The following is a 19206-nucleotide window of genomic DNA, read 5'->3' on the forward strand; positions in this document are numbered from 1 at the left end:
ACTTCACGGACGAATGCCAACAAGCAACTCAGTCAAGGAAGCTCCCCCGAAGCTTCGGAGCTCAGCAAAGCTCAAGCACAGCTTCCAGAAGAACAGCAGCTCAAGGAGGAAGAAGAAGAGTGGTAGTCAGCAACCCTCGATCTCTTCTTATAACCTCTGATATCCTGAGCCAACCTGCGAACCTGCAAGCAAAAAGAAAAGAACACAGAAGCCCGAAATAACCTAGCCGTTGTCACTCACAACGGCTAGTCCTGGACCGATCAGGCTCCAACCTGATCGGTCCACACTATCCCTGATTGGTCTTGGGGACCGATCAGGATAAGCCTGGACCGATCAGGCTATGTCCTGATCGGTCCAGGAGGAGTCTGATCGGTCCCTTGGACCGATCAGCCTTTCTCCTTCTTCTCTTCTGTTTGCTTCCTGATCGGTCTTCAGACCGATCAGATAATCTACAGAAGCATTCTGTTTGATTATTGATCAGTCACCAGACCGATCAGCCGTATCACTGGATCGGTCCCCAGATCGATCCAGAGCTTGGTTTTTGCTCAAACCAAGTCCCAAACCTTCCAAACCAACATCCGGTCAACCTTGACCTGTTGGTACATCATGCTTAGCATCCGGTCACTCCCTTGACCTGCTAAGACTCCCCACCAAGTGTCCGGTCAATCCCTTTGACCCACTTGGACTTTTCTCTTCGTGTCAAGTATCCGATCACTCCCTTGACCTACTTGACCTTCTCAACACCAGATGCCCGATCACCCTTGATCCATCTAGATTTTCCCTTGCCCGGCTTCACTCACCAGGACTTTCACCTAGCTTCACTCACTAGGGTTTTCACCTGGCTTCACTCACCAGGATTTCCAATCTGCCCGGCTTCACTCACCAGGACTTTCCAACTGCCTGGCTTCACTCACCAGGACTTTCCAACTGCCTGGCTTCACTCACCAGGACTTTCACCTAGCTTCACTCACTAGGGTTTATCCGTCTGCCTGGCTTCACTCACCAGGACTTTCCACATCCGGTCCAGAGAACGAGCTACCGAGCCCTCTCTGACCACAGTTACGAGAATGAGCTACAGAGCCCTCTCCGACTTCCATCCGGTCCAGAGAACGAGCTCCCGAGCCCTCTCTGACCACAGTCCGGAGAACGAGCTACCGAGCCCTCTCCGACTTCCATCCGGTCCAGAGAACGAGCTCCCGATCCCTCTCTCTGACCACAATCGAGAGAACGAGCTACCGAGCCCTCTCCGACTTCCATCCGGTCCAGAGAACGAGCTCCCGAGCCCTCTCTGACCACAGTCCGGAGAACGAGCTATCGAGCCCTCTCCGACCTCCCATGTGCCAAGCTTCCATACTTGGACTTCTCCGTGCCAAGTCTCCATACTTAGACTTTTCCGTTCCAAGCTCCCTGCTTGGACTTTTCACCATGCCAAACTCCCTGCTTGGACTTTTCCCGTGCCAAGCACCCTGCTTGGACTTTTTCGAGTCAGGTCAACTTACCTCGGGTCAACCAGGTCAACCTTTACCATGGGTTGCACCCACAATCTCCCAAGCTTGTTCTCGTCAAACATCAAAATACAACTCGAGTCAAGTCAACTCGAGTCTGGTCAACCAGGTCCACCTTGACCTAAGGTTGCACCAACAATCTCCCATCATGTTCTCGTCAAACATCAAAATACAACTCGAGTCAGGTCAACTCGAGTCGGGTCAACCAGGTCAACCTTGACCTAAGGTTGCACCAACAGAAATTACCTGTTGAAAATAAGTTGATACATATAATGCTGGTAAACGAGTATTTGGAAGTTGCTGATTTAAGTTCTTGATTGCTAGAAGTGAGTTCTGAGCTGCAAAAATTGGTAAGTGAGGTTCTAAATTGGAATCAGAACAAGAACAAGGAATTGAAACTGAAACTAAATGATTTGCAACAATAGATACTCTGGTTGAAAAAATCTGTTAGAACCAAGCGTATGATTTCTGAAACTAAATATCACCAATCTAACATATGCAATTCTGAGAAGGTTTGATTTGTGCAATGATACAGAGCAGTGATACATAGGGAAAGGATTTCAACCTTTAATTGCCAAAGACTACTTTAGGGTTTCAAAGTTGGTCGAAGATGTAGACTTTAGAGCAGGACCAGAATCAGAAACATGAAAAAGAATAAACAAAAACCTGCAGAAAAGAAATATGCCGAAATGATCAAGGAAAGAAGTGAAACTTTTTCTTCTCTTATTGTCAAGTGGTCCTTCATTACCAAGACTTTATCAAGTCAGAACCAGAAATGTTTCTATGAACCTGATGTCTGGAATTGTTTAAAGTAGACTGCTGCTGTGCAGGAATGTGGAAACTTGAAATGAAATGCAGATTTAAAATGAGTTTGAGCTTGAAGAAAGCTGGAAATTGTTGCTGGAATTCAGGCGCATGGAATCAAAGGCCAAAACAAAATCAATCAAGCTATGAATGAATTTAACAATTGGAGTCTCTAGTGTGCCAAGTGTGTTGTACATTTCTGATCAAAACTGGCAGTTTTTCTTTGAACTTGACTTTTGGAATTGTTTAAGCTAAGAATCTGAATGATGTTACTGCTAGAGCCTGCATGTCCTTAAATTGTGACTTTTGAAACTTAAGATCAGGAACTAGAATGCAGTTTCAGAAGTCCAGGATTTGAATTGCTGAAATAGAAACATTATGTTCAAGCTGTAGAATGCTGAAATGGAAATCTGGAAAACTGAATGTTTGGAAGGCTGCTGATAGGAATCAATAAAATTTATTTTGAAGATGCAGATTGAAGCAATAATTCATAGATACAGCATGGTGCTGAATTCCAGAAGAAGTGCTAAAATTGCAAAATTTATAGGGTTGAATTTATGGGTCTGTGAGGCTTGGCTGGTTAAAGAACAACAGTTTTGAAGTAAAACCTGGATTTTTTCTTGCTATCTTTGATAACCTGTACCATGTTGCAGAACCTGGTTTGTTCAACTGCACTGCAGTACAAGGAATCAGTAGAAAGAAAAGGAATCTGTCCTTGTAAGCATTTCTACAGAATCAGATTTGTGCAGAATCAGATTTGTGCAGTGGAGAAGTAGTTTTAAAAGCCTCTACAAGTTCTGTAATTTGAAGGTTGAAATCAGAAATTAAGTAAGCAGAAGCAAGACAAGAATTTTACTCCTTAATCTGAGTTTCAGATAAATGTTTCTGAATTGCTACATTCTGCTGGAATTTGTTAGCTGGAAATTCTGATTTACCTTGATGCTGGAATGTGGAGTTTTTGAGTGGAAATTACACACTTGGATAAAGAATTACTTCCAACTTCAAAGTGCTGTAATTTCCAGAACTTATCAAATATGTGTAACATGTTTGTTGGTGTGTTTTGTGCCAAGCTTAGTTCCAAATTCCTAGAATTGTTACTGCTAGGTTACATTAACTTGAATTGTATGAATGGAGTTTCAAGAAGGCAGGAATGTGAAGGGACACTACAGAACAGAGGAAAGGAAAAGGATCAATTGTGCCAACATTCAGAAATTTTGAGCTGTATTCTAGAATTCTGAAGCTGAATTCTGTTGCTGATTTTTAGATTCCATATTTCAATCTGATAAATTCTGCAATTTTTGATTCTGCAGAGATGACACTAATGGAACAACAATTACATGTTTGTGTAATAAATCTGATGATGTTTGAATTGAAGCTCCTACCGATTAATTGTTTTTGTTATGTATCCTTCTGGAAAGCTAGTCTTTGATAGACAATGATATCAGGGGTTGCTGGAATTGGAAATGCAGACACTTGCAGATTGAAGAAAGACAAAGGAAGTGGAAAGGAAGAGTACTAAGTTATTGGAAATGATGGTTATGTTTCATTGCCCGAGACGACCAAGTTTAAGTGTGGGGGAGGGAGTTCTTCATTAATTGATTTAAGATTATTTTTGAGCTTCCAAATGCTGGAAATTAAGTGGAAAAATAGTGAAAAATAGAAAAATTTAGAAAATTGGCACATTCAAGAGAGTATCAAATGGAAGATAGAGTATCAAGATTCTTTGTTTGCCATCAAATTAAAGGGGAGGTTGGCTGTAACACTCCTAGAAAGCCTAGATAAAGTAAGGGCAATGAGAGTACGAATGTAATGAAAAGAATGTGTAGATAGTCTACGTTGAATGTTACGATGGGAAGGATTTAGATGATTAAAAATTTTATGAAAGAAAATAAAGTTGAGAATATAAAGTTCTATACATGATTTATAATGCAAGGAATTAATGTAAACAAAAGAAATATGAGATATTATATATGCATGTATGAAATATTTATGCATAATGCATATACATGAATTATTTTGTACAAAAATATGTTAGGAGAAGGATTTGATCCTTGGTTCTCTTGTGGATGCATGCATGTGTTAACCAAGTGTGATAGGAGTGAATATTGTAAGAGGAGAGATGGGAATTATAATTAAAGGAAAGAAAGGAGAGAAATTAAGAGAAAGAAAAGAGAGAAACTCAAGAAGCATTTCTCTAGCATATTCTTTCTCATTAAGAGGAGAAGTAAATGAGGAGGATGAATCAAGTCAAGTTTTCCTCCCCTCACTTTAGTATAAATAGGCATGGAGGGGGGGGGGGCTTCATCCTCAACTCACTCTCCTCCTCTCCTCCATTTGTGCCGAGCACTCTCCCTCCCTCTTTCCTCTTGTTGCCGAGAGCAACAACTCTCCCCTTCTTTCTTTCTTTTTGTTGCCGAGCAACACAAGAGGAAGAAGCCTCCTCTTCTTCCTCCTCCTCTCCACCAAAAGACCTAGCCACTTCTTCCTCCATTGGTGCCGAGCAAAGCAAGCAAGGAAGAAAGGTCCACAAGCAAGTTCTCAACTCTAGGAAACTTAAGCAAAGAAGGTAAGCTTCCCCTCACCTGCGGTACAAGGCTTTCATGTGATTTTCGGATTCTTTTTCTATGCCTTGAAACAAAGTTTTCCCCTATGTTTTTATACATATATGATGCATGATCAGAGGTGTATGTAAACCTAGAATTTCAATCAAAAATATTGTAAATAGGTTAGGAAAATTATTGTCTAACCAAACTAGTGCAAGGTTCCCTCTATGAAATGCTAAGGACCTTCCTATGGTTTTCTTGCTTGGAAGTTGAATGGAACCAAAAGAACCCCACTCTCATGTTTCGGCCAAGAAAGAATTTAGGGTTAGGAGGACCTTGAATTTAAAATAACTATGCTTATATGACATGATATAAAGTTCTTAAGAGTTGTATGCTTGTATGTTGAAAGAAACTCATGAACCTTACTCTTAATATTTCGGCCATGGTAAGGTGATGATTTAGAGAAGCTTAAACAAAATTCTAATATGCTCAATGACCTCTGTGATATTATGTTATGAAAGATGATTAATGCTCTCATGTTTAATTGGAATGTAGAAAATTAGTTACATGATTTATGACATGTAAGATCACAAGAGTCCTAGCTTGTTTATGATCCAACTTTGTGTATGATGTTCTTAGTAAATCTTGCTATGAAATTTACTTAGGTTTCCCATGCTTTAGGCCACTTAAAGGAAGTTTATATTCTATGAATTTCGGCCAAGTAAGGTTTAAAGGACCTAGAGGCCTTGGAAATGAAACCTAAGGGGTTAAAAGTACTTCTTATGAAAACTTGATAATGTGTGAATGTGATACATGTTTGTATGACCTAAATGAATCATTATGTGTTCGGCCATGAAGGGATAGATGCCCTAGAAACCCTAGAACAAAAATTAAATATGTCTATGCCATGCTGTATGAAAATGATATGATAATAAGTTAGAATGCATGATTGCTTTAGTTACGAAATGATATGCATAATGAAGTTATATTATGAAATATGTCATGATGTGTTATAGCATAGAAAATGCTATACATAATGAAAAGAAATGAAGTTATGTTATGATATGTGATAGCATAGAAAATGCTATACATAATGAAAAGAAATGAAAAGAATAAATGCATGAAAGATTGTTAAAGACATGATATGATAGTTATTCATGATAAGTTATTTTTATGGTTTGTACCAAGGGTGGGCTCCGTAAACGCCCCGGGGTCGATGGAGTAAGACTCGGGCCTCGTCAGTAATGGGCCTTTGAGTGCCCTAGGTCGATGGAGTAAGACTCGGGCCTAGTATGTATGCATGGTAGGGCTCAAGACTTGCTACCTTGGACCTATGCATTATGTATGTGGTACAAACCGGGATCCCAAATGATGATGATATTAATTTCAAGTACTATACATAATGAAAAGAAATGAAAAGAATAAATGCATGAAAGATTGTTAAAGACATGATATGATAGTTATGCATGATAAGTTATTTTTATGGTTTGTACCAAGGGTGGGCTCCGTAAACGCTCCGGGGTCGATGGAGTAAGACTCGGGCCTTGTCAGTAATGGGCCTTTGAGTGCCCTAGGTCGATGGAGTAAGACTCGGGCCTAGTATGCATGCATGGTAGGGCTCAAGACTTGCTACCTTGGACCTACGCATTATGTATGTGGTACAAACCGGGATCCCAAATGATGATAATATTAATTTCAAGTACTATTAAGTATAAGTTTTCAAATTCACGATGCATTGCCTACATTCATATGTGCTTGAATTATATGATGATATGATATAATGTCATGTGATATTATGATATGAATATGATGCCCTTGTATGTCTTATGCTTGTGATTTATTTGTTTTATGATATGATATTCATGCTTCTATGAAATGATATGTGAATAAGAAATATGCATGATATGTTTGAATAGAATGATATGTTATGTTATGATTAGTTGAGACGATGATATGTTGATCCATTCTTGATATACGATGATTCTCGGTTTTAGTGAGTAGGAAAGGAACTTACTGAGCCATGAGTGCTCATAGCTTACTTTCCTTGTACCGCAGATAAAAGAGAAAGCTGGATGAACAACGGAGCAGCAGGAGGAGCAGATAGTGATGTGTGTGGTGGTGGCTCGGCTAGGACGATTCGGACAAATTAATATTTTTAGTTATAAGTTCAATATATGCACATTTGAACAAATCTGAATATGTGATATTATGCTTAATAAATTAAATTCTTTAAAATTTTTATTCTTCCGCTGTTATAGTAAAACATGTACGTAAGTAGTATAAGAACGTAGCGCCGCCTTTGGTTGGGTAAGAAGGGCGGGCGTTACAGGTGGTATCAGAGCCAAGTTTAGCCAGCTCACTACACACACATCAAGCTCCTTCCTGCCGCTCCAAGTAAGTACAGTTGCATAATTTATTTGTATGCAAAATAGTATGATACTCTAAGATACATGAATGGTAGCCTAGGAAGGATACCTTAAGCTATACCCTAGAGAATGGTGCATGATGATAAGTAGGATGCATGAATGGTAGCCTAGATACAAGAACCTTAGGCTATAACATAAGAGGGTCATAAAGCAAAAGACTGTCGCAAGAGCAAAATTAAATGCTACGACTGTGGACTGGAAGGACATCTGTCTAGAGACTGCCCTACCAAAACTAAAGCACCACAGTATGTGCCGAACCAAGGTGGTCCCGCAAGGTTACACCAACTGCAGACTTCTATTGAGGGACCTTCAATAAGTCAAGGGACATTGGAAGCTCCACCAGTATCTAAGGAATCGGAGCAGAAATTGTTATTCTAAGTTCGGGGACGAACTTTCAATAAGTAGGGGAGTTTGTAACACCCCTAGAAAGCCTAGATAAAGTAAGGGCAATGAGAGTACGAATGTAATGAAAAGAATGTGTAGATAGTCTACGTTGAATGTTACGATGGGAAAGATTTAGATGATTAAAAACTTAATGAAAGAAAATAAAGTTGAGAATATAAAGTTCTATACATGATTTATAATGCAAGGAATTAATGTAAACAAAAGAAATATGAGATATTATATATGCATGTATGAAATATTTATGCATAATGCATATACATGAATTATTTTGTACAAAAATATGTTAGGAGAAGGATTTGATCCTTGGTTCTCTTGTGGATGCATGCATGTGTTAACCAAGTGTGATAGGAGTGAATATTGTAAGAGGAGAGATGGGAATTATAATTAAAGGAAAGAAAGGAGAGAAATTAAGAGAAAGAAAAGAGAGAAACTCAAGAAGCATTTCTCTAGCATATTCTTTCTCATTAAGAGGAGAAGTAAATGAGGAGGATGAATCAAGTCAAGTTTTCCTCCCCTCACTTTAGTATAAATAGGCATGGAGGGGGGGCTTCATCCTCAACTCACTCTCCTCCTCTCCTCCATTTGTGCCAAGCACTCTCCCTCCCTCTTTCCTCTTGTTGCCGAGAGCAACAACTCTCCCCCTTCTTTCTTTCTTTTTGTTGCCGAGCAACACAAGAGGAAGAAGCCTCCTCTTCTTCCTCCTCTCCACCAAAAGACCTAGCCACTTCTTCCTCCATTGGTGCCGAGCAAAGCAAGCAAGGAAGAAAGGTCCACAAGCAAGTTCTCAACTCTAGGAAACTTAAGCAAAGAAGGTAAGCTTCCCCTCACCTGCGGTACAAGGCTTTCATGTGATTTTCGGATTCTTTTTCTATGCCTTGAAACAAAGTTTTCCCCTATGTTTTTATACATATATGATGCATGATCAGAGGTGTATGTAACCCTAGAATTTCAATCAAAAATATTGTAAATAGGTTAGGAAAATTATTGTCTAACCAAACTAGTGCAAGGTTCCCTCTATGAAATGCTAAGGACCTTCCTATGGTTTTCTTGCTTGGAAGTTGAATGGAACCAAAAGAACCCCACTCTCATGTTTCGGCCAAGAAAGAATTTAGGGTTAGGAGGACCTTGAATTTAAAATAACTATGCTTATATGACATGATATAAAGTTCTTAAGAGTTGTATGCTTGTATGTTGAAAGAAACTCATGAACCTTACTCTTAATATTTCGGCCATGGTAAGGTGATGATTTAGAGAAGCTTAAACAAAATTCTAATATGCTCAATGACCTCTGTGATATTATGTTATGAAAGATGATTAATGCTCTCATGTTTAATTGGAATGTAGAAAATTAGTTACATGATTTATGACATGTAAGATCACAAGAGTCCTAGCTTGTTTATGATCCAACTTTGTGTATGATGTTCTTAGTAAATCTTGCTATGAAATTTACTTAGGTTTCCCATGCTTTAGGCCACTTAAAGGAAGTTTATATTCTATGAATTTCGGCCAAGTAAGGTTTAAAGGACCTAGAGGCCTTGGAAATGAAACCTAAGGGGTTAAAAGTACTTCTTATGAAAACTTGATAATGTGTGAATGTGATACATGTTTGTATGACCTAAATGAATCATTATGTGTTCGGCCATGAAGGGATAGATGCCCTAGAAACCCTAGAACAAAAAATTAAATATGTCTATGCCATGCTGTATGAAAATGATATGATAATAAGTTAGAATGCATGATTGCTTTAGTTACGAAATGATATGCATAATGAAGTTATATTATGAAATATGCCATGATGTGTTATAGCATAGAAAATGCTATACATAATGAAAAGAAATGAAGTTATGTTATGATATGTGATAGCATAGAAAATGCTATACATAATGAAAAGAAATGAAAAGAATAAATGCATGAAAGATTGTTAAAGACATGATATGATAGTTATTCATGATAAGTTATTTTTATGGTTTGTACCAAGGGTGGGCTCCGTAAACGCCCCGGGGTCGATGGAGTAAGACTCGGGCCTCGTCAGTAATGGGCCTTTGAGTGCCCTAGGTCGATGGAGTAAGACTCGGGCCTAGTATGTATGCATGGTAGGGCTCAAGACTTGCTACCTTGGACCTATGCATTATGTATGTGGTACAAACCGGGATCCCAAATGATGATGATATTAATTTCAAGTACTATACATAATGAAAAGAAATGAAAAGAAATGAAAAGAATAAATGCATGAAAGATTGTTAAAGACATGATATGATAGTTATGCATGATAAGTTATTTTTATGGTTTGTACCAAGGGTGGGCTCCGTAAACGCTCCGGGGTCGATGGAGTAAGACTCGGGCCTAGTATGCATGCATGGTAGGGCTCAAGACTTGCTACCTTGGACCTACGCATTATGTATGTGGTACAAACCGGGATCCCAAATGATGATAATATTAATTTCAAGTACTATTAAGTATAAGTTTTCAAATTCACGATGCATTGCCTACATTCATATGTGCTTGAATTATATGATGATATGATATAATGTCATGTGATATTATGATATGAATATGATGCCCTTGTATGTCTTATGCTTGTGATTTATTTGTTTTATGATATGATATTCATGCTTCTATGAAATGATATGTGAATAAGAAATATGCATGATATGTTTGAATAGAATGATATGTTATGTTATGATTAGTTGAGACGATGATATGTTGATCCATTCTTGATATACGATGATTCTCGGTTTTAGTGAGTAGGAAAGGAACTTACTGAGCCATGAGTGCTCATAGCTTACTTTCCATGTACCGCAGATAAAAGAGAAAGCTGGATGAACAACGGAGCAGCAGGAGGAGCAGATAGTGATGTGTGTGGTGGTGGCTCGGCTAGGACGATTCGGACAAATTAATATTTTTAGTTATAAGTTCAATATATGCACATTTGAACAAATCTGAATATGTGATATTATGCTTAATAAATTAAATTCTTTAAAATTTTTATTCTTCCGCTGTTATAGTAAAACATGTACGTAAGTAGTATAAGAACGTAGCGCCGCCTTTGGTTGGGTAAGAAGGGCGGGCATTACAGGTGGTATCAGAGCCAAGTTTAGCTAGCTCACTACACACACATCAAGCTCCTTCCTGCCGCTCCAAGTAAGTACAGTTGCATAATTTATTTGTATGCAAAATAGTATGATACTCTAAGATACATGAATGGTAGCCTAGGAAGGATACCTTAAGCTATACCCTAGAGAATGGTGCATGATGATAAGTAGGATGCATGAATGGTAGCCTAGATACAAGAACCTTAGGCTATAACATAAGAGGGTCATAAAGCAAAAGACTGTCGCAAGAGCAAAATTAAATGCTACGACTGTGGACTGGAAGGACATCTGTCTAGAGACTGCCCTACCAAAACTAAAGCACCACAGTATGTGCCAAACCAAGGTGGTCCCGCAAGGTTACACCAACTGCAGACTTCTATTGAGGGACCTTCAATAAGTCAAGGGACATTGGAAGCTCCACCAGTATCTAAGGAATCGGAGCAGAAATTGTTATTCTAAGTTCGGGGACGAACTTTCAATAAGTAGGGGAGTTTGTAACACCCCTAGAAAGCCTAGATAAAGTAAGGGCAATGAGAGTACGAATGTAATGAAAAGAATGTGTAGATAGTCTACGTTGAATGTTACGATGGGAAGGATTTAGATGATTAAAAACTTAATGAAAGAAAATAAAGTTGAGAATATAAAGTTCTATACATGATTTATAATGCAAGGAATTAATGTAAACAAAAGAAATATGAGATATTATATATGCATGTATGAAATATTTATGCATAATGCATATACATGAATTATTTTGTACAAAAATATGTTAGGAGAAGGATTTGATCCTTGGTTCTCTTGTGGATGCATGCATGTGTTAACCAAGTGTGATAGGAGTGAATATTGTAAGAGGAGAGATGGGAATTTTAATTAAAGGAAAGAAAGGAGAGAAATTAAGAGAAAGAAAAGAGAGAAACTCAAGAAGCATTTCTCTAGCATATTCTTTCTCATTAAGAGGAGAAGTAAATGAGGAGGATGAATCAAGTCAAGTTTTCCTCCCCTCACTTTAGTATAAATAGGCATGGAGGGGGGGGGGGCTTCATCCTCAACTCACTCTCCTCCTCTCCTCCATTTGTGCTGAGCACTCTCCCTCCCTCTTTCCTCTTGTTGCCGAGAGCAACAACTCTCCCCCTTCTTTCTTTCTTTTTGTTGCCGAGCAACACAAGAGGAAGAAGCCTCCTCTTCTTCCTCCTCCTCTCCACCAAAAGACCTAACCACTTCTTCCTCCATTGGTGCCGAGCAAAGCAAGCAAGGAAGAAAGGTCCACAAGCAAGTTCTCAACTCTAGGAAACTTAAGCAAAGAAGGTAAGCTTCCCCTCACCTGCGGTACAAGGCTTTCATGTGATTTTCGGATTCTTTTTCTATGCCTTGAAACAAAGTTTTCCCCTATGTTTTTATACATATATGATGCATGATCAGAGGTGTATGTAACCCTAGAATTTCAATCAAAAATATTGTAAATAGGTTAGGAAAATTATTGTCTAACCAAACTAGTGCAAGGTTCCCTCTATGAAATGCTAAGGACCTTCCTATGGTTTTCTTGCTTGGAAGTTGAATGGAACCAAAAGAACCCCACTCTCATGTTTCGGCCAAGAAAGAATTTAGGGTTAGGAGGACCTTGAATTTAAAATAACTATGCTTATATGACATGATATAAAGTTCTTAAGAGTTGTATGCTTGTATGTTGAAAGAAACTCATGAACCTTACTCTTAATATTTCGGCCATGGTAAGGTGATGATTTAGAGAAGCTTAAACAAAATTCTAATATGCTCAATGACCTCTGTGATATTATGTTATGAAAGATGATTAATGCTCTCATGTTTAATTGGAATGTAGAAAATTAGTTACATGATTTATGACATGTAAGATCACAAGAGTCCTAGCTTGTTTATGATCCAACTTTGTGTATGATGTTCTTAGTAAATCTTGCTATGAAATTTACTTAGGTTTCCCATGCTTTAGGCCACTTAAAGGAAGTTTATATTCTATGAATTTCGGCCAAGTAAGGTTTAAAGGACCTAGAGGCCTTGGAAATGAAACCTAAGGGGTTAAAAGTACTTCTTATGAAAACTTGATAATGTGTGAATGTGATACATGTTTGTATGACCTAAATGAATCATTATGTGTTCGACCATGAAGGGATAGATGCCCTAGAAACCCTAGAACAAAAATTAAATATGTCTATGCCATGCTGTATGAAAATGATATGATAATAAGTTAGAATGCATGATTGCTTTAGTTACGAAATGATATGCATAATGAAGTTATATTATGAAATATGCCATGATGTGTTATAGCATAGAAAATGCTATACATAATGAAAAGAAATGAAGTTATGTTATGATATGTGATAGCATAGAAAATGCTATACATAATGAAAAGAAATGAAAAGAATAAATGCATGAAAGATTGTTAAAGACATGATATGATAGTTATTCATGATAAGTTATTTTTATGGTTTGTACCAAGGGTGGGCTCCGTAAACGCCCCGGGGTCGATGGAGTAAGACTCGGGCCTCGTCAGTAATGGGCCTTTGAGTGCCCTAGGTCGATGGAGTAAGACTCGGGCCTAGTATGTATGCATGGTAGGGCTCAAGACTTGCTACCTTGGACCTATGCATTATGTATGTGGTACAAACCGGGATCCCAAATGATGATGATATTAATTTCAAGTACTATACATAATGAAAAGAAATGAAAAGAAATGAAAAGAATAAATGCATGAAAGATTGTTAAAGACATGATATGATAGTTATGCATGATAAGTTATTTTTATGGTTTGTACCAAGGGTGGGCTCCGTAAACGCCCCGGGGTCGATGGAGTAAGACTCGGGCCTAGTATGCATGCATGGTAGGGCTCAAGACTTGCTACCTTGGACCTACGCATTATGTATGTGGTACAAACCGGGATCCCAAATGATGATAATATTAATTTCAAGTACTATTAAGTATAAGTTTTCAAATTCACGATGCATTGCCTACATTCATATGTGCTTGAATTATATGATGATATGATATAATGTCATGTGATATTATGATATGAATATGATGCCCTTGTATGTCTTATGCTTGTGATTTATTTGTTTTATGATATGATATTCATGCTTCTATGAAATGATATGTGAATAAGAAATATGCATGATATGTTTGAATAGAATGATATGTTATGTTATGATTAGTTGAGACGATGATATGTTGATCCATTCTTGATATACGATGATTCTCGGTTTTAGTGAGTAGGAAAGGAACTTACTGAGCCATGAGTGCTCATAGCTTACTTTCCTTGTACCGCAGATAAAAGAAAAAGCTGGATGAACAACGGAGCAGTAGGAGGAGCAGATAGTGATGTGTGTGGTGGTGGCTCGGCTAGGACGATTCGGACAAATTAATATTTTTAGTTATAAGTTCAATATATGCACATTTGAACAAATCTGAATATGTGATATTATGCTTAATAAATTAAATTCTTTAAAAATTTTATTCTTCCGCTGTTATAGTAAAACATGTACGTAAGTAGTATAAGAACGTAGCGCCGCCTTTGGTTGGGTAAGAAGGGCGGGCATTACAGGTGGTATCAGAGCCAAGTTTAGCCAGCTCACTACACACACATCAAGCTCCTTCCTGCCGCTCCAAGTAAGTACAGTTGCATAATTTATTTGTATGCAAAATAGTATGATACTCTAAGATACATGAATGGTAGCCTAGGAAGGATACCTTAAGCTATACCCTAGAGAATGGTGCATGATGATAAGTAGGATGCATGAATGGTAGCCTAGATACAAGAACCTTAGGCTATAACATAAGAGGGTCATAAAGCAAAAGACTGTCGCAAGAGCAAAATTAAATGCTACGACTGTGGACTGGAAGGACATCTGTCTAGAGACTGCCCTACCAAAACTAAAGCACCACAGTATGTGCCAAACCAAGGTGGTCCCGCAAGGTTACACCAACTGCAGACTTCTATTGAGGGACCTTCAATAAGTCAAGGGACATTGGAAGCTCCACCAGTATCTAAGGAATCGGAGCAGAAATTGTTATTCTAAGTTCGGGGACGAACTTTCAATAAGTAGGGGAGTTTGTAACACCCCTAGAAAGCCTAGATAAAGTAAGGGCAATGAGAGTACGAATGTAATGAAAAGAATGTGTAGATAGTCTACGTTGAATGTTACGATGGGAAGGATTTAGATGATTAAAAACTTTATGAAAGAAAATAAAGTTGAGAATATAAAGTTCTATACATGATTTATAATGCAAGGAATTAATGTAAACAAAAGAAATATGAGATATTATATATGCATGTATGAAATATTTATGCATAATGCATATACATGAATTATTTTGTACAAAAATATGTTAGGAGAAGGATTTGATCCTTGGTTCTCTTGTGGATGCATGCATGTGTTAACCAAGTGTGATAGGAGTGAATATTGTAAGAGGAGAGATGGGAATTTTAATTAAAGGAAAGAAAGGAGAGAAATTAAGAGAAAGAAAAGAGAGAAACTCAAGAAGCATTTCTCTAGCATATTCTTTCTCATTAAGAGGAGAAGTAAATGAGGAGGATGAATCAAGTCAAGTTTTCCTCCCTCACTTTAGTATAAATAGGCATGGAGGGGGCTTCATCCTCAACTCACTCTCCTCCTCTCCTCCATTTGTGCCGAGCACTCTCCCTCCCTCTTTCCTCTTGTTGCCGAGAGCAACAACTCTCCCCCTTCTTTCTTTCTTTTTGTTGCCGAGCAACACAAGAGGAAGAAGCCTCCTCTTCTTCCTCCTCCTCTCCACCAAAAGACCTAACCACTTCTTCCTCCATTGGTGCCGAGCAAAGCAAGCAAGGAAGAAAGGTCCACAAGCAAGTTCTCAACTCTAGGAAACTTAAGCAAAGAAGGTAAGCTTCCCCTCACCTGCGGTACAAGGCTTTCATGTGATTTTCGGATTCTTTTTCTATGCCTTGAAACAAAGTTTCCCCCTATATTTTTATACATATATGATGCATGATCAGAGGTGTATGTAACCCTAGAATTTCAATCAAAAATATTGTAAATAGGTTAGGAAAATTATTGTCTAACCAAACTAGTGCAAGGTTCCCTCTATGAAATGCTAAGGACCTTCCTATGGTTTTCTTGCTTGGAAGTTGAATGGAACCAAAAGAACCCCACTCTCATGTTTCGGCCAAGAAAGAAATTAGGGTTAGGAGGACCTTGAATTTAAAATAACTATGCTTATATGACATGATATAAAGTTCTTAAGAGTTGTATGCTTGTATGTTGAAAGAAACTCATGAACCTTACTCTTAATATTTCGGCCATGGTAAGGTGATGGTTTAGAGAAGCTTAAACAAAATTCTAATATGCTCAATGACCTCTGTGATATTATGTTATGAAAGATGATTAATGCTCTCATGTTTAATTGGAATGTAGAAAATTAGTTACATGATTTATGACATGTAAGATCACAAGAGTCCTAGCTTGTTTATGATCCAACTTTGTGTATGATGTTCTTAGTAAATCTTGCTATGAAATTTACTTAGGTTTCCCATGCTTTAGGCCACTTAAAGGAAGTTTATATTCTATGAATTTCGGCCAAGTAAGGTTTAAAGGACCTAGAGGCCTTGGAAATGAAACCTAAGGGGTTAAAAGTACTTCTTATGAAAACTTGATAATGTGTGAATGTGATACATGTTTGTATGACCTAAATGAATCATTATGTGTTCGGCCATGAAGGGATAGATGCCCTAGAAACCCTAGAACAAAAATTAAATATGTCTATGCCATGCTGTATGAAAATGATATGATAATAAGTTAGAATGCATGATTGCTTTAGTTACGAAATGATATGCATAATGAAGTTATATTATGAAATATGCCATGATGTGTTATAGCATAGAAAATGCTATACATAATGAAAAGAAATGAAGTTATGTTATGATATGTGATAGCATAGAAAATGCTATACATAATGAAAAGAAATGAAAAGAATAAATGCATGAAAGATTGTTAAAGACATGATATGATAGTTATGCATGATAAGTTATTTTTATGGTTTGTACCAAGGGTGGGCTCCGTAAACGCCCCGGGGTCGATGGAGTAAGACTCGGGCCTCGTCAGTAATGGGCCTTTGAGTGCCCTAGGTCGATGGAGTAAGACTCGGGCCTAGTATGTATGCATGGTAGGGCTCAAGACTTGCTACCTTTGACCTATGCATTATGTATGTGGTACAAACCGGGATCCCAAATGATGATGATATTAATTTCAAGTACTATACATAATGAAAAGAAATGAAAAGAATAAATGCATGAAAGATTGTTAAAGACATGAGATGATAGTTATGCATGATAAGTTATTTTTATGGTTTGTACCAAGGGTGGGCTCCGTAAACGTTGCGGGGTCGTTGTCAGTAATGGGCCTTTGAGTGCCCTAGGTCGATGGAGTAAGACTCGGGCCTAGTATGTATGCATGGTAGGGCTCAAGACTTGCTACCTTGGATCTACGCATTATGTATGTGGTACAAACCGGGATCCAAAATGATGATAATATTAATTTCAAGTACTATTAAGTATAAGTTTTCAAATTGACGATGCATTGCCTACATTCATATGTGCTTGAATTATATGATGATATGATATAATGTCATGTGATATTATGATATGAATATGATGCCCTTGTATGTCTTATGCTTGTGATTTATTTGTTTTATGATATGATATTCATGCTTCTATGAAATGATATGTGAATAAGAAATATGCATGATATGTTTGAATAGAATGATATGTTATGTTATGATTAGTTGAGACGATGATATGTTGATCCATTCTTGATATACGATGATTCTCGGTTTTAGTGAGTAGGAAAGGAACTTACTGAGCCATGAGTGCTCATAGCTTACTTTCCTTGTACCGCAGATAAAAGAGAAAGCTGGATGAACAACGGAGCAGCAGGAGGAGCAGATAGTGATGTGTGTGGTGGTGGCTCGGCTAGGACGATTCGGACAAATTAATATTTTTAGTTATAAGTTCAATATATGCACATTTGAACAAATCAGAATATGTGATATTATGCTTAATAAATTAAATTCTTTAAAATTTTTATTCTTCTGCTGTTATAGTAAAACATGTACGTAAGTAGTATAAGAACGTAGCGCCGCCTTTGGTTGGGTAAGAAGGGCGGGCGTTACAGGTGGTATCAGAGCCAAGTTTAGCCAGCTCACTACACACACATCAAGCTCCTTCCTGCCGCTCCAAGTAAGTACAGTTGCATAATTTATTTGTATGCAAAATAGTATGATACTCTAAGATACATGAATGGTAGCCTAGGAAGGATACCTTAAGCTATACCCTAGAGAATGGTGCATGATGATAAGTAGGATGCATGAATGGTAGCCTAGATACAAGAACCTTAGGCTATAACATAAGAGGGTCATAAAGCAAAAGACTGTCGTAAGAGCAAAATTAAATGCTACGACTGTGGACTGGAAGGACATCTGTCTAGAGACTGCCCTACCAAAACTAAAGCACCACAGTATGTGCCGAACCAAGGTGGTCCCGCAAGGTTACACCAACTGCAGACTTCTATTGAGGGACCTTCAATAAGTCAAGGGAGATTGGAAGCTCCACCAGTATCTAAGGAATCGGAGCAGAAATTGTTATTCTAAGTTCGGGGACGAACTTTCAATAAGTAGGGGAGTTTGTAACACCCTAGAAAGCCTAGATAAAGTAAGGGCAATGAGAGTACGAATGTAATGAAAAGAATGTGTAGATAGTCTACGTTGAATGTTACGATGGGAAGGATTTAGATGATTAAAAACTTTATGAAAGAAAATAAAGTTGAGAATATAAAGTTCTATACATGATTTATAATGCAAGGAATTAATGTAAACAAAAGAAATATGAGATATTATATATGCATGTATGAAATATTTATGCATAATGCATATACATGAATTATTTTGTACAAAAATATGTTAGGAGAAGGATTTGATCCTTGGTTCTCTTGTGGATGCATGCATGTGTTAACCAAGTGTGATAGGAGTGAATATTGTAAGAGGAGAGATGGGAATTATAATTAAAGGAAAGAAAGGAGAGAAATTAAGAGAAAGAAAAGAGAGAAACTTAAGAAGCATTTCTCTAGCATATTCTTTCTCATTAAGAGGAGAAGTAAATGAGGAGGATGAATCAAGTCAAGTTTTCCTCCCCACTTTAGTATAAATAGGCATGGAGGGGCAGGCTTCATCCTCAACTCACTCTCCTCCTCTCCTCCATTTGTGCCGAGCACTCTCCCTCCCTCTTTCCTCTTGTTGCTGAGAGCAACAACTCTCCCCCTTCTTTCTTTCTTTTTGTTGCCGAGCAACACAAGAGGAAGAAGCCTCCTCTTCTTCCTCCTCCTCTCCACCAAAAGACCTAGCCACTTCTTCCTCCATTGGTGCCGAGCAAAGCAAGCAA

Source organism: Zingiber officinale, chromosome 7B, assembly GCF_018446385.1.
Source record: "Zingiber officinale cultivar Zhangliang chromosome 7B, Zo_v1.1, whole genome shotgun sequence".
Lineage (NCBI taxonomy): Eukaryota > Viridiplantae > Streptophyta > Magnoliopsida > Zingiberales > Zingiberaceae > Zingiber > Zingiber officinale.